Genomic DNA, 17,341 nt, shown 5'->3' with positions numbered 1-17,341 from the left:
AGGAAAATCAACAATAAATAACTGCAATAGTACGCCCAGCCACACCGCACTGATGACTCACCCGTACTGCAGTGCACCCGCGATGATGAGCTGCACCTGCACGAGCACTGAACCGCAACACGCGCGCCTTCGAGCTGCACGTCCACACCAAGCAAAATGCAGAAAAATGCATGCCGCACACATCTGTACTGCAGCGTCGCACGGCCGGAATCCAAATAGATGTGCATTTTCCTCTCACGTGCTCGCCTACTGCACCGACGACCCAACCGAGCTGCAAGAGACACCCCGTACTGCTGCAAGTCAACTGCACTGCTAGGACAAACATGAATGAGTCCAGCGAACCGCCTTGTGTTAAGCTGATTTGTTCGGCTACCGATGCCGCACTACCTTGCCCGCACGCGCCCTATTTTGCTGCACTGCACGACTACGGATATCGAACTACATGAAGCACTCTCACCCTACAGAGAGATCCATGGAAAAAACTACATAGGGATAAGGCACCGGTGAGCATCACAAGCACTGAAGCCGCAACTGATGCGCAAGAGAACTTCATAACGCAAGCCTTCGTCGGTGAGAACCTGCGAGCAGCATGAGGCACCAGTGCTCTGAATCGCGAGCACATCAAATGGAAGCTGCATGCCAGCGACGCCCGATCCCATCTGCACAAAAACAATTTCTTTGTAAAAAACAAAATAAGAAGGAACTACAGCGCATGCCTAATGGACTGCAAGCGTGAGGTGGAGAAAGGGGGCAGGGGGTGGGAGGGGAGTAGGAGTGGGATTTTGTCTTACCGGCGATGGGATCTGGCCGGAGATGCGAGGTGCAGCACCTCCTCGTCCTTCCAGTGCGTCGGTGCCGCTCGCCGTCCTCTGTGCCCCACGCATGCCCCCACCTATGTGTGGTCGAGCACCCTCATCCTCCTCTCTGGCCTACCATGGGGATGGTGGCCCACGGCAGAGAACCTAGTGGGCAGACGAGGTAGGGGGCAGGAGCCCCCTGGGGGCAAAGGTGCGGCGGTCGGGGCGCCTGCATCTGGCGGCAGCTGGAGGTCCGCTTGATCCAGCCACATCGGCGCAGAAGGAGGTCAACAGGGCAGGGGAGGGCTCTGGATCCGGCAACCACAGTGTAGAACGAGGTTACCGGCGCAGGGTGCTATGGATCCGACCACCGGAGCGCTGAAGGAGGTCATCAGGCGACGGCAGTGGTTTGGGGAAGCCGGCCTTGGTAGATCAGCCGCCGGCGCTCTCCATGGTGGCGGGCGCATGGCGCGGTGGGAGGAAGGTAGGATGGCGTCATGGGGGAGGGAGGTGGTGGTGCGGCGTGGAGGAGGGAGGTGGCGCGGCGATGTGGGGGAGGGAGGTGGTGGAAGGAGGTAGTGCGGGGTGGGGTGGGAGCAGCCCTGGCTGAAGGAAGGAGGTGGAGGGGAGAGGTCGTGGGTGGAGAAGGAGGTGGAGGGATTGTGATCGTGGTCGTGCGAGAGGTGGGTTGGGGTGTTATCAGAATAAGCATTTTGAGGTGCAGAATAAGTCTTAAGGGGTGTTATCATAATAGACCCACCCCATACATAAACACTATTTTGATCACGGGATCAGAATAATATTCTGATCACAACCTGACCTGCCCCGCTAGTAGTACGTTGAACTTCCCTGTGAACTAGGTTGAACTTCCGCCAACATTGCTGAAATGGGGCTTGCAATATACTGTTGGAAAGCTATGGACACCAGTATCATAACCCAAGTTAAATTTTTGACAAAATGTAAGCGGTTTAAGAGCAGTTTTGAAAACCGTTTTCTCTTTGCACAAAAAATGTGAATCATATTTTCGATCGCATTTCTAAACCCTTTATCGGAATGAGGCATATAATATGGCGTTGGAAAGCTGCTACAAAACTGCTCCTTCCATATGTTGAATGTTTTCTCTAATTCCCTATGGTTAAAGAGTAATTTGAAAAAACGTAAAATATCATAAACCGAACAGCTGAGTTTGTTTTTTCGATGTCATTTCTAAACGGCTAAGCCAATGGAGGCATATGATATGGCGTTGGAAAGCTTATGAAAATGCGCTACTTTTTCATCTTGAAAGTTTTTTCTAATTTTGAATGGTTTAAGAGTAATTTAGAAAATGGTCCAAGTCCTACTGAGTTCGTATTTTTAAGCTAATTTTTTAACCGTGCATCCGAATGCAGCAAATGATATGGCGTTGGAAAGCCTGAACAAATGCGAAACTTTTTGATATGTATTGTTTCTCCCAATTCTTTATGGTTTTAAGTCAGTTTCGAAAATGGCAAAAAATGTATTTTTGCTGTATTTTCTACAAACTTTATCGGAATTGGGCAAATAATATACCGTTGAAAAGCTACGGAAAATGTGAAACTTTTTCATGTTGATGGTTTTCTATGATTCTTTGCCATTTTCAAGTAATTTCGAAAATGGCGGGATCATTCATTCTGCCTCTATCGTGAAACAGAATCTTCGAAAATGCACCGCGTGAAGAGCCTGAACTTCTCGGCGCGTGTACCTGAACCTCACTCTGTTTTTCACGTGATTTTTTTGCTTGTAGGTCTCCATCCACTGCTCGTAACTCTCCATCCACTCACCGGAATTGGGCAAGTGATATACCGGTGGAAAGCTGCTGTAAGCACATAACTTTCTCGTGTTGATCGTTTTTTCATACTCGCGATGGTTTTAAAAGTTTTTCATCTGAAATTCATTCAGCGTAGTAGTTGAACTTCAGTGACGTATTTTCGTTTGTAATTTTCTCATCCATTCGTTAGTGGTTACACAAATGATACTCCTTTTGTACAAACCCCTCTCACAATAATTTTTTTAACATTCTTTGACCGAGGAGTTGCACTTATAACAACAAAACTTTTAGTCTTTGCTTTTTTATTCTTTTTTTAATACAAAATGCACACCGTGTAGTACGTGAACTTCTGGCAGTTATCAATCGAAGTTCTCTTGGTTACGTGAAAATATCTGAGTTTTTTATAAATATTTATCTGAATTTCTTAATCCTTTTTTATAAAATTTTGAAGCACTCTATTTTTAAAAGTTGAACTTCTTGTTTTTTTATTTTTGAACTTCTTGTTTCCAATCTTTAATAACGAGGAAAATCTAAGTTTTCTATAATCATCGAACTTCTCCATCTTTTTAATATGGACTTCCTGATTTTATTTCTTTAATCTTTTTATGAAATTTTGAAGCACTCTGTTTTTAAACATTGAACTTCTTGTTGTTTTATTTTTGAACTTGTTTTTTTCATTCTTTAATAACGAGAAAAATCTAAGTTTTCTATAATCATCGCACTTCCCGTTGTTTTCACTTGAACTTCTACCATGTATTTTTGTTCGTAATTTCCCACCCGTTCATCGGAGTTGCACAACGGATATATAGTGCCGATTGCCTCTCTCACAAGAAGTTTTTGAACTTCCCCGTGCTGAGCACCTGAACTTCTAGCAGCGAAATTTTTATACTTTAACTTTTTATTCTATTTTCTCATATGAAAACACACACCATGCAGCACATGAACTTCTGGCCGTTTTCAATTTGAACTTCTCTGTAAAAAAGTTCTCCGTAACTCCCAAAGCACTCGTCGAATTTGAGCAAATGATAGCATTGGAAAGGATTTTTTTTAACAAATCATGACTAGTTAAGAGCATACTTTGAACATGCTAAGACTTGTTTTGAACATGCTAAGACTTGTTTTGAGCATATTTTAGTAACAAAAAAAATCTAAGATGTTTTAAATATCAAACTACTTTATTAATTGAATTTGAACTTCTCAACATTTTTATTTTGAACTTCCGTGTATTTATTTTATAAATGTGGAAAATAAAATGGATGTGTTTGTCCCTATAAGGAATTTCACGAGTTTATTTTTATTCTTTAGTAACGAAAAAATATGAGTTTTTTATTTACACCGAACTTCATCGTTTTTAAAATTTGGACTTCTTGTTTTTTTAGTAATGGGAATAAACCTAGTTTTTTGTAAAATTGAAATGCTTTATTATTTTAATTTGAACTTCAGGAGTTTTTTATTTAGAAACGGTGAAAATCTTATACATTACTTTTTCAAATTGAACTTCATACTTACTTCTTCGCGAAATGAGAAGAATCTGATTTTTTTTTGTATACATCATACCCTCCGTTTCTTTAAAGTGAACGTCTTGGCTTTATTATTTGGTAACAGGGATTTTTTTGTAAATAAACATAGAACCACTTCATTTTATAAATTTGAACTTCTAGGTTTTTCATAGAAACGGAGAAAATATTTCAAAAAATATATATTTTTGAATTTCTTTTGTTATTTTTAATTTGACCTTCTCAGAGTTAATTGCTTTGTTTTTTTGAATGACTTTGTTATTTTAGTTTGAACTTTTTGGTTATCATGTTTTAATAATGGGAAAATCCATGGGATTTTTTTAGTACAACAATAACATTTTCTTTGGACTCTCTATTTTATGAAAATTGAACTTCTCAAGTTAACACTGTTATAGTTGAAGCATTGTTTTTCTTCATGGTATATAACCATCGAACTTCTGTGTTATCTTAATTTGAACTTCTTGGGTTTTATTTTTTTAGGAACTAAAGAAATCCAAGCTTTCTTATAGGAACTAAATTGTGGCCTTGCAAAATGCTTTTGGGAATGGTTAACCTTTTGTGAAGAAGAACAAGGACATAAAGAGCACGACACGCACACGAACACACGAAGCACCCACATAGTGAGTGCGGACACACACGAGACACAAGACCTAGCACGGACGCAGCAACACATGACACTATTTTTTATTTTCGAACTTCTGAATATCCTTTTACAAGCTTGAGCCATCAGGTTCCAGCGGCCCAAAATACAATTATCTGAACTCTGAAGAATAATATGACAACTCGTAGTGAACTTCTGCCAGTCAACCATGCATATTTTTGCGGCCAGAATGGATATGCATAGCATTTCAAAACAAATATAGATGATATGATGCTCTGTAGGTATTTAAAAGCACACTTTGTGTCTACTACTAGCAAAGTTCCCCAAAGATCATTTTTCTTGAGCAGAATAGCACAAAAGCCACCAACGTCGAATGTATGACAAACCTGTCCAAGAATTATCAAACGAAGTTGATTAGTCTCAAAAGGAAGCAGACTACGTGAGTTACTTGTCCAGAAACAAATAATAATTGAGAAAGATAAGCCGATCAAGTTCGTACCTGTAGAGTAAAGGAGCTACATTTGTGTGATTTACTCTCTGGTTCAGAGGTAACACAATATATGTGAATGAATTGCCGTACTTTTTCAGACTGAACCCAACGCTTTTGCTTTCTCAATGGAACGCATATGCTACAAACAAAGTGTATTCCACTATAAGTTAACTGTAGTCAACGTCGAAACAGCCACAATTCACCTCATAGCAACAACACAGAAACACTTCAGAAATTATAGCAAAATTTGTAGCCAAATTGAGCACCCGCACCGCATTGCTGCTTGGGGGATATAGATATGTGATCACCAGTTTCACAGGTTCAGAATCACTTTATACAAGATAAAATTTGTGAAGTCACTTCACAAGAGGCATTGAATGGAGAGACCTACAGGGCCTCTACAGGCATTGAATGTTTTGACCGCATCGGCGGCTGCACGAAGGCCACCACCATGCCCACTATCGCGGCCACTGCCAATAAGAAAGATGGCTGTTGGATCTTCAGCTAGTCAACAACCTGAACTCCAGTTCTCATCCAAACACCACGTTCAGACTTTTCACAAAGTAAACAATGTTAGTTCACCTAGGCGATTCCAGCAAACATAAAAACGTTCTCCGAAAACTTTCTTACTGTCAGATTTTCAATTCTCTCGCTTCCAGTTTTACTTGAACGGCCATGAGAATTTTACTCGACCTGCCACGAATGCTCTATAGCCAGTTCATGGTGAACAACAGTTAGTAGGACTAACCTGTCGACAGGCTCGTCGAAGTTGTGCTCGGGGATGGAGGAGGGAACGAGAACAAGGAGGTTGTTGTCGACGTGCCGCACTCAAGGACGCGTGAGCATCCGTCGGATTCGGTGGGTCGCGGCTGTTCGAAGGCAGCTGGAGACGAATGTGCTCGAGGAAGAAGGAGCTTGCCGGAGCAGCACCGCCTCCCGGTGTGAGCATCCATCGGACCCGCTGGGTCGCATCTATTGGGGGTGGCAGGAGACGGCCGTGCTCGCCGGATGGGCTGAACTGCCCAAGCCCCGGGGATCAACTGCATCCAGCTCGCCGTGCGGGAGGGGTCGCTGGAGAAGGGAGCGGTGGTGGCGCTCCGAACTTCTAGCTCGCCGTGCGGGAGGGATCTGCCAGGAGGGGGCGGATCCGCGACGCGGCGGAGGGGGCCGATCCGCGGCGCGGCCGAGGAGGTGGGCCGACGGGGCGCCGGAAGGAAGCGAGGGCGGCGCCGCAGCGCACAGGGCTGGTGGATGCTAGGGGATTGGGGCGGCGGCGGGGGTTGGTGGAGGTCGGGAGGTGGGGGACGCCGGGGTGTTTCTCCTTGTTTAGTTTGTTGACGCTGTGTTATTCGAGTTCGGAAACATCTAATCGGTCTATATAAGGGCGCGCCGTGATCCAAATAACTATTCGGTATATATAGTAGGAAGAAGTAGATCGGTGGAACTGCGAGGTGCCCACGAGGGTGGGGACGCGCCTAGGGGGACAAGCACGCCTCCCTGCCTCGTGGCTCCCTCATTTCTTTCTTCACATCCACTCCAAGTCAACTGGATCACGTTTGTTCTAAAAATAACTCTCCCTAAGGTTTTATTCCGTTTGGATTCCGTTTGATATTCCTTTTCTACGAAACACTGAAATAGGCAAAAAAACAGCAGTTTGCACTGGGTCTTGGTTAGTAGGTTAGTCCCAAACATAATATAAAAGTGTATAAATAAGCCCATTAACATTCAAACCAGATAATATAATAGCATGGAACAATCAAAAAATATAGATACGTTGGAGACGTATCAGGTATCTAGGAGTAAGGCGGTAGGATAGATCTTGTAGTATACGTCATGTCTTCAGTGGAGGTAGTGTTGATCATGCCTCCGGCATACGGCTTCCAGAGTCCATCTTGAGCACGAGAGAGGGCCCATCGGCCCACCCCGAGTGACATGGACCGACTAGGTTAGTACCCTATTATCCAGGACACCGGTAGTAGTCCCTGAATTGGTCTTCCACGCCGAGGATGACCTTCCTGAGAATAACAACCTCGGATCTGAAGTCCTTGGATCGACAGAAGAATTCCACCTTATAATCTGGGACCACTCCTTTAAAGGAGTCATGCCAGCCGAGGCTCAACCGAACTTGTACCCTTTGCCCGAAGAGATCGGATAACATAGCCTCGAAGGCCAGCCATCTCGGTGTGAACAGTTCCACTTAGCCTGACAACTTTATCGAAACGGCTCACCCCGCAATAAGTCAAGCAGTTACCGCTTCACTCAAATCATGGCCCGAGGCCAGCTTCTTACTGGCATGTCCCATCGAGTTGGAGATCGTGCCCGTTTTCTCAAGGATATCATCAAGATTTTGATTCTCCCCATATGCTTAATATCATATTTGGTGGGAGTGGCGTGTTTATCGGTGCAGTAAGGGGAACTCTTGGCCTGTCATCGGCCTATAAGAGAAAAAGGGAAGACATCGCAACCTACTACGCTCCCATTGTCCCCATCTACTACTTCGTCTTGCTCTAGCGCCCAGATTCGATCCGATAAGCTTTTCCTTTAGCGAGTCTATCCTCCCCCACTAGCCACGACCGATACCCTCAAGGGGCACTGGGGTGGTTCATCATGATGGATGGCACCATCCTAGAGCTACCCAGCATGGGGTATCTGTCCGCTGATATCGCCACCCGCGCTCTAGCCGCAGGCTAGCAAGTGCCCGCCCCCAATGTTGGGGAGCAGGTAGTCTTTGTCCCCCACCTCGTCTGAGGGATAGGGTTCCCAGTGCACCCTTTTGTGTGCGGGGTAATGTTCTATTATGGGCTATCTTTCCACCATATGGCCCCAAACTCTATTCTCCACCTCGCCTCTTTCATCACAGTCTGGGAGGCCTTCCTTCGCTGCACTTCGGCCCATGGTTGAAGAACTTCGAGATCAAGCCAATGTCCAGCGGCTCTGACCTTGTGGAGTGTGGAGGGGCCATGATCAGCAAGAACCAGGGGCCGAATGGTTCAGGGGCACCTTCATCAAAATGGTGAAGGAGTGGCAGCAAGAGTGGTTCTACATCACCGAACCGCTCGCCCCTAGAGAGGCCGAGGTCCCTGCCTTTCCGGCTAGGCCTCCGAAGAAGCTCGGGTCTTGGAAGGATAAGGGTGTCGCCTGGGGGAACCCAGCCAAGATGGAAGCCATGATAAAGAGGATCAAGTGGTGGTCCACTACAAAGAATCTCGAGCTGTCTGACATTATCAACGTCATGCTCAACTGTCGCATGCTTCTGCTCCAGCTTCGGGCTACCCCGATGTGGGCTCAAAAGCCCGAGGACATGGGCCCCCCTCACCGCTTTCTTCTGCTCCACCTTCGCAGCCATGTGGATGCGACTCCTAAAGCTGGCCAAGGACAAGATCCCCAAGGAGGGGAAGACCTCGGCTTCGCGGACGGCCACGATGCCCCCCGGTAACTGTTCTAGCACACGAATCCAAATTCGTGTCTTTTGCATTGACGGGTAGTGATACGTCTCCAATGTATCTATAATTTTTAATTGTTCCATGCTGTTATATTATCAATCTTGGATGTTTTATAATCATTTTATAGTCATTTTATATCATTTTTTGGTTCTAACCTATTGACATAGTGCCAAGTGCCAGTTGTTGTTTTTTGCATGTTTTTTTACATCGCATAAAATCAATACCAAACGGAGTCCAAATGCCATGAAACTTTACGGAGATGTTTGATGGACCAGAAGACATCTAATGGGCCAAGGCTGTGCCTGGGGGGTGCTCTGAGGAGAGCGAAACCCACCAGAGCGCGCCCTAGTGGGTTGCGCCCATGCCGGGTGCCCCTCGGACTACCTCTTTGCTCTATAAATACCCCAATATTCCAGAAACCCTAGTGGAGTCGACGAAAATCAATTCCGGTCGTCGCGGAGTCTATAACCACCAGATCCAATCTAGACACCGTCACGGATGGGGTTCACCACCTCCATTGGTGCCTCTCCAATGATGGGTGCCTAGTTCTTTGTAGACCTTCGGGTCCGTAGTTAGTAGCTACATGGCTTCCTCTCTCTCGTTTGATTCTCAATACAATGGTTTCTTGGAGATCCATATGATGTTACTCTTTTTGAGGTGTGTTTGTTGGGATAAGATGAACTTTGAGTTTATGATCAGATCTATCTTTTTTTATCGATGAAAGTATTTGGGTTTCTATGATCTCTTTTATGCATGATTGCTTATAGCCTCATATTTCTTCTCTGATATTTGGGTTTTGTTTGGCCAACTTGATCTACTTATCTTGCAATGGGAAGAGGTGCTTTGTAGTGGGTTCGATCTTACGGTGCTTGATCCCAGTGACAGAAGGGGAACCGACACGTATGTATCGTTGCTACTAAGGATAAAACGATGGGGTCTATCTCTAGATAGATAGATCTTGTCTACATCATGTCATCGTTCTTATTGCATTACTCCATTTCTCCATGAACTTAATACACTAGATGCATGCTGGATAGCGGTCGATGTGTGGAGTAATAGTAGTAGATGCAGGCAGGAGTCGGTCTACTAATCTTGGATGTGATGCATATGTAATGATCATTGCCTGGATATCGTCATGAGTATTTTATGTTCTATCAATTGCCCAACAGTAATTTCTTTACCCACCGTTTGCTATTTTTCTCGAGAGAAACCACTAGTGAAACCTACGGCCCCCGGGTCTCTTCCTCATATTATTTGCCTTTGCGATCTATTTTTATTTGCCTTTTATTTTCAGATCTACTAATGCAAAAATGAAAAAATACCTTGCTGCAATTTATTTTATTTGGCATTCGATCTATCAATATTTACAACCTTCTCCCGTCAACACACCAATTTTTGGCACCGTTACCCGAAAGGGATTGACAACCCCTTTAACACGTCGGGTTGCGGGTATTTGTTATTTGTGTGCAGGGGCTGGTTACGTTGTGTTGCTTAGTTCTCCTACTGGTTCGATAACCTTGGTTTCATATGTGAGGGAAATACCTACCGACGTTGTCCCGCATCATACCTTCCTCTTTGGGGAAATACCGACTTAGCTTCAAGCGACATCAAAAGGAATTTCTGGCGCCGTTGCCAGGGAGGATCTTCAACATATACCAGGTTCCTAATCACAAATCTCATCTCCTCACAATTTACATTATTTGCCATTTGCCTCTCATTTGCCTCTCCCCCACTTCACGAAAACTTGCCATTTTATTTGCCCCTCTTTTCCATTGGCTATTTTCTTGCCGGATCTGTTTTTGCATGCGTTCTTGTTTGTGTAGTCATGATGCCGCAAAGAAAATATTATGATGTTCCTTACCCCAATTGTTTGCTTGAAAATGAGAAAAGTACTAAGGAATATATGACTACACAATTTTAGCATGATAAGCATTTTACCAAAGAACTTAAGGAGCATTTCGTTATGGTGTATGCTATAACAAAACAACTTGATGATATTAGTAGAGAAGTTTGAAATCTCCAATCTAAGTATGCTTTTGCTGAAAGTTTGTTAGGAAAAATATCCGATGCACAAGCTACTCTAGTAAATCAAATGGCCGCTAGACCAATCTCACTAGAGGGCAAAAGTGATGAAGATCTTAAAATGATTTGTGTTTCTTCTATTTATTCCTTGTTTAGTAATATTAAGATTGATGAAAAAGGGACAGGAGAAGAGTCAACTTTAGCTAGAAGGCGTCCCTATATTTCAGAGGGTGAAAATCTTGTTGAGAAAATTGATAAAAGTGGGTTTGAAGAGGTCAAAACTTTAGCTAGTGATGTGCCCACTCTTTTGGATTACAAAGACTTTAATTATGATAGTTTCTTTTTGATTGATTATATTTATTTGTTGCAATCCTTGATAAATTCACCCCATGCTTATGAACAAAATAAAGCTTTTACTAAACATATTGTTGATGCTATGATGAAAGCTCTAGAAGAAAAGTTGGAATTAGAAGTTTCAATTCCTAGAAAATTGCATGATGAATGGGAACCTACTATCAAATTCAAGATTAAAAATTATGAGTTCTTTGCTTTGTGTGACTTGGGTGCTAGTGTTTCTACTAATCCGAAATCTTTATATAATGTGCTTGGTCTTACCGATATTGAATCATGTTCTTTAAATTTGCACTTGGTGGATTCTACTATTAAAAATCCTATGGGAATAATTAATGATGTTCTTATTCTTGCAAATATGAATTATGTGCCCATAGATTTTATTTTTCTTGATATTGATTGCAATCCGTCTTGTCCAATTATTCTTGGTAGACCATTTTTACGCACTATTGGTGCCGTGATAGATATGAAAGAAGGAAATATTAAGTTCCAATTTCCTTTGAGGAAGGGTATGGAACACTTCCCTAGAACAAGAATTAGGCCACCATATGAATCAATCATGAGGGCATCTTTTGGATCTCGAACCAAAGATGACAAAACTTAGATCCTTGCTTTATGCCTAGCCAAAGGCATAAAACTATAGCGCTTGTTGGGAGGCAACCCAATGAATAAAATTTATTTTTGCTTTTTGCTTCCTGTTAGCACAATTATGCTACTGTTATGATTGTGTTTTTTGTATTTTAATTAGTGTTTGTGCCAAGTAAAGCATTTAAGATCTTCTTGGGTGATAGTTGTTTGATCTTGCTGAAAAAACATAAACTTTTGCGCTCATGAAAATAATTCAGAGAGTGAGAAAATACCAATTCCTTTTGAAGTAGATCAATATAGAAATTTCTTAGGTCTTCCTAATTTTGCAGAATTTTTGGAGTTATAGAAGTATTCGAAACATCCAGATCACTACATAGTGTTCTGTTTTTTGACAGATTCTGTTTTCTTTGTGTTGTGTCCTTATTTTGATGGCTCTATGGTTTTCTTTGATGAATTTTTTCCATAGAAAAGTTGGAATACAGTAGATATAATGCAAGAACAAAATATGAATTGGTCTTATAGAGCACTTATAGTAGTGATTTATTTTCTTATACTAATGGATCTCACGAAGGTTTTGTTGAGTTTTGTGTGATTGAAGTTTTCATGTTTTGGTTATCTTACGATGGATGAAGGAATAAGGAGTAAGAAGAGCCTAAGCTTGGGGATGCCCCGGCATCCCCCGCTATTATCCAAAAGAGAGCAAGCAACTAAGCTTGGGGATGCCCCCGAGTGGTATCCCCTCTTTCTTCTAACGACCATCGGTATTTTACTCGAAGCTATATTTTTATTTGTCACATACTATGTGTTTTGCTTGGAGCGTCTTGTATGATATGAGTATTTGCATGTTTTATTTTGTGTTTTAAGTCTTTATTCCTTGCTGGACACACGTATTTGAGAGAGCCAAAATTATGTCATGACTTGTTAGAATTGCTCTCTTTGCTTCACTTAGATTTTTTATGAGCTATGGACTTGCTCTAGTGCTTCACTTATACCTTTTTGAGCACAATGTGATTTAGTATTTTTGAAGAAATGCTCTCTTTCTTCACTTAGATTTATTTGAGAGCTAGTAAAACTTTCAAGAATTTCTTTCTTGCTTCACTTAAATTATTTTGAGAGAAATAAAAATTATGCTCATGATCTTCACTTATATTTGTTTGAGCTTGTCAAAAGCAACATATGAAAATTAGTTCTAAAGTGATAGATATCCAAGAAGGGTATAATAAAAACTTTCATGAAGATCATTGGACAAAATAAACTTGATTTTTAGTAATAGTTTTGAGATATTATGATGTGATATGTGAGTTATGTTGATTAGTAATTATGCTTTAGTAAGAATATTGGTGTTAAGGTTTGTGATTCCCTATGCAAGCATGAAAGTCAATAATTATGCAATGAAATTATATCCTACTTGTGGAGCATTATTCGGTGTTAATTATGCTTAATGCTCGCTTATGAGATTATTCATTTCTTTGTTGGTCATTTCTCAATCTTTTGCTAGCCTTCATTTTGCACTAAGTATGATCACTACTTGTGCATCCAAAAACCTTTAAACCAGTTTTTCCATATGAGTCCACAATATCTACCTATATGCCGTATTCTTTTGTCGTTCTAAGCAAATTTGTATGTGCCATCTCTAATTTTCAAAATAAACTTCTCTTTTGTGTGTTCGTTTCAGTCGCGGAGTGGTGAGGGGTAGCTAATATTTTCCATTCTAGATGTGTTATTCTCACGATGAGTGTTTATTCACTTGTCATTGCACGAGAGTAAGGCAAAGGTATTAGGGATGCCCAGTCCCAAAATGAAAAATGAATTTACTTTATGTTGTCAAATAATAAATTCCTTGGAAAGTGTTGGTATGGAGGGAAACGATGGATACAGCTAGCCATGGAAAGTGAAAGTATGGTTGAAAAAGGAATAAACTTTATTTTCTATTTGGGAACCATGTATGATATATCTAGCATGGAAAGTCTGGGCAACTCTAAGTCGTTTCGTTGGTGGGATGCATACACCTCCCAAAATGTTTTTATCTCTAAGTTTTTCGCTTCGAGCTCTGGCACCTCTACAAATCCCCACTTCCCTCTACGAAGGGCCTTTCTTTTACTTTATGCAATTTTTATTTTGAATTTGAAGTCTCCATCTTATCTTATAAAAGCACCAACTAGGAGGCACTATGATCGTACTTGATCATTGGGTGTAGTTAATATGCGAGTGTGTTTCATGAATGGATCAATGATTGAGCATGATGGGGTAGGGATAGCTCATTTTAGCATTGATATTTTGAAAGACATGGTTGCTTGTTGATATGCTTGAGTATTTCATTCATCATGTCAAAACTAGACTATTGCTTTGAACAATATAAAAGTCCAAACGTCCATGCTATAAAGAAAAGAATATGATATGACATGATAAGCAGCATTCCACATCAAAAATTCTGTTTTTATCACTTACCTACTCGAGGACGAGTAGGAGTTAAGCTTGGGGATGCTGATACGTCTCCAACATATCTATATTTTTTGATTGTTCCATGTTGTTATATTACCAATCTTGGATGTTTTATAATCATTTTATATCATTTTTTGGTACTAACCTATTGACACAGTGCCAAGTGCCAGTTGCTATTTTTTGCATGTTTTTTACATCGCAGAAAATCAATACCAAATGGAGTCCAAATGCCATGGAACTTTACAAAGATTTTCTATGGACCAGAAGACACATAATGGGCCAATGCTACACCTATGGGTGCTCCAAGGAGAGCACAACCCACCAGGGCACGCCAGGAGGCCCAGGCGCACCCTGGTGGGTTGTGCCCACCTTTGGTGCCACCCAGACCGCCTCTTTGCTCTATAAATACCCCAATATTCCAGAAACCCTAGGGGAGTCAACGAAAATCATTTCGAGCCACCGCAGAGTCCAGAACCACCAGATCCAATTTAGACACCATCACGGAAGGTGTCGGGGATATACCCCGTGGCGTAAACCGACCGGACTTGGCGTTTCATTGGTAACCTGCCAGAGGATTGGCGACTTACGTGTATGGAGGTTGACCGGTATGATGATTCACGAGCCGGAAGACTCATTAGTGACCCTGCGCGTGTTTCTGATGGATGACAAGGCCCAAGGCCCAGAAGGCTGGCTCATGTTATGGTGGGCCGGTTTACGAGGAAAGGCATGAGGAACATTTATCTTACAAGGAGTTAAAACCTAGACTTGTATCCGGTTGGTATTAGAAGGTAGATTTGTCCTAGTCCTAATAGGACTCCACATGTAACCCGCCCCTCTAACTTATATAAGGAGGGGCATGGCTCCCCAAAGAGGGACAAGCAACAAGCAAGAAGATAATCTCTAGGGCTAGACACAACTAGGAGAGACGGTTTACGGCGGCTCCCTCATGATCATAATGAGATCTAGCCACAAAAAGCATGTAGGGCTATTCCGGATGATATTTCCCAGGGCCCGAAGTTGTCTAAATCATTGTCTTGTGTTGCGTCTCTCGATTCCGCTCAACCCCTCTCAAGCTACCACATAGGTGTGCGGCCTCACGACTAAGTCCTCACACTAGGACATTTGTCGTGACATATCCACGACAGTTGGCGCCCACCGTGGGGCCTGCACATGATGGTGTTGAGTTCTTGAAGGGATCCCTTAGGGATCGAGAAGCTATGACCCGCCGGATCAGCAAGAGCCGGCATGGAAGAATTCACGTCAGCTACGAAGTTCAACAGTAAGGATTAAAAAAGTTTTTAGTGTCATATAGGATATTGAACATGGAAGTTTAGGGTTGCATCACGCCGCGCCCCCGAACCATCGACACAGGCAGGAAATCGGTCTCGCCAAAGATAGATTGCCGCCTCGTGTGAACTATTAAAACTGGCAGGTTCTATCAACGGAAACAGGTACATCAAATCAATTCTCGTCTAAGGCAATCCGAACTTGAGGAATCTGCTCAGAGACAACTGACAGGCGTCATATGTCATCTGCCAGTACAAACGACAATTAGGGCAGCTGTTGCGGCCACGTGAGATCGCCAGATCGATCTACATGAACCAGTGTCCGTGAAACCTAAGGCCTAATGGATTCCCAAGTTATTCCGCGTGAAGGATCCCTCAACTAGTACAACCATTACACACGCATGGATTCCAAGGAAGGATTAAATATAAAAGGGTGTTGCCGCTACTTGTCTCCACTAAGAGCCGGTCACGCCACCTTGCTTCAGGCCAGCACCACAAAACGACCGCGGTTCAGAGAAACAACAATGAATTGGCCACAAACGACCACGATCCAGACTCCTCAGCCACCACGGGTCACGCCCCGCCTTCGGTCCGAGTAACCCTTGCACCTCGTCTGAGTCGCGGTCATATGGTCGCGCTGTGTTACGCGTCCACTTCCGTGCAACACGTCTCTGTGCATCGGGCCTCGAAACCGAGGCCACCGTCAAATCAAAAGCAGCACTATGCATTATCCAGCGCCAACATCCGGGTTCATCCGGCAAAAAATATCAGGTGTTATTTCTTCTATATATTTTCTTAGTATGCATTAAAATTTCTTCGAGCACAACTACTCTGCTCTACGGTGTTTTTTATATGTAGGGTAACTATTTACTACGAAAGTGGCATTATACCATGGATACGGACTACACCAGCTTACAACACCGTGGCCATCTCTCTTACGACCGCGCCGGTTTACAACAAGAAGGACAACTTGCCTGTCCGCACCGGCTTACAATGCCGCGACCGACTCATCTCTCCAAGCCGCTTCTGATGCTACGGTCGGTTTACTGTCCGCTCTACGGTCCGGCTTATTCAAAGTGCCGGGTTGAATAACGGACTTTACGCATAGATCATTTGTCGTTCACAAACATCAGGTGATATCTATCCAAATTTATCTTATTAACACTTATTTTTTTGTCAAAGAACAATTACTCCGCCCTGTAATATTTTTACTCAGGACAACTTTTTATGCCATTATATTGCGGATACGGAGGGCATGCGCTAGAATTCGTCCATGCCACGCTGCTCGACAGACATGCGTGCAAGCCGCCGTTCCAGCGGTCCAGTACGCGTCAACTCATCAGGACCGTGCGAACTGCCCGATAAAGCGCGCATAGGCCGCCGTCCCTCGCGGTCCGGTCTACATCAACATACGGCCGACTCACCCGTCTGTGCCAGCTTACAACGCCGGTGCCGACTCTCCCCGTCCATAATGGTTTACAACGCCATGGCCGATTCATCTGTCTGCTCCCATGGCCGACTCGCCCGTCATGGATTTCAGCTTTACCGCAGTAATCATCATCTCTACGACGGATAAATTCCGGCTCAACATATTAGGTGAAATCAATCCGGTATATTTTTATATCATATATTGCTTTCTTTAAAAAGAGCAATTACACCGGCTTGTGATATTATTTATGCAGGAGCAATTGTTCACTGCAAAAGATATGGCTGTGTCTTGGATATATAGCTCGCGCCACTATTATTATGCGCAAGTGCCGCCTCTAATATTGTGGACGTCTTTACCGTCCGTCTATTGCAGCCTGGTCTACATCGACACACCAGGGCCGCACCTGTCTGCATGAGCGGTTTATAAGTATGAGCAAGTCACGACTTGGGTAGCTAGACCAGTTTTTTCTTTCAAATTGGAGGCAAATTATCTTCAACCGCCGTTTGCAATTGATGGCTCAATGAGCGGGCGCACAAGTCGCCGCCACTAATGTTTGGTTAAGGTCAAATAGCCAGTTGGAAGGAACCAT

The 17,341-nt window shown here is 43.1% G+C and overlaps 1 long non-coding RNA gene across 1 annotated transcript; it reads right to left on the bottom strand.

The window, feature by feature from the left end:
• Nucleotides 1-4,758: 4,758 nt before the first annotated feature.
• On the bottom strand, nt 4,759-6,557 carry LOC123061144 (uncharacterized). The gene is made up of 2 exons (XR_006428556.1): nt 5,201-6,557; nt 4,759-5,087 (listed from the first exon to the last, which is right to left on the bottom strand). It is a non-coding gene; the product is annotated as an uncharacterized lncRNA (long non-coding RNA).
• Between the last annotated feature and the right edge of the window lie 10,784 nt (nt 6,558-17,341).

Source organism: Triticum aestivum, chromosome 3A, assembly GCF_018294505.1.
Source record: "Triticum aestivum cultivar Chinese Spring chromosome 3A, IWGSC CS RefSeq v2.1, whole genome shotgun sequence".
Classification (NCBI taxonomy): Eukaryota; Viridiplantae; Streptophyta; class Magnoliopsida; order Poales; family Poaceae; genus Triticum; species Triticum aestivum.
Note: the sequence above shows the minus strand (reverse complement) of the source record. Positions and strands in the feature narration are given on the sequence as shown.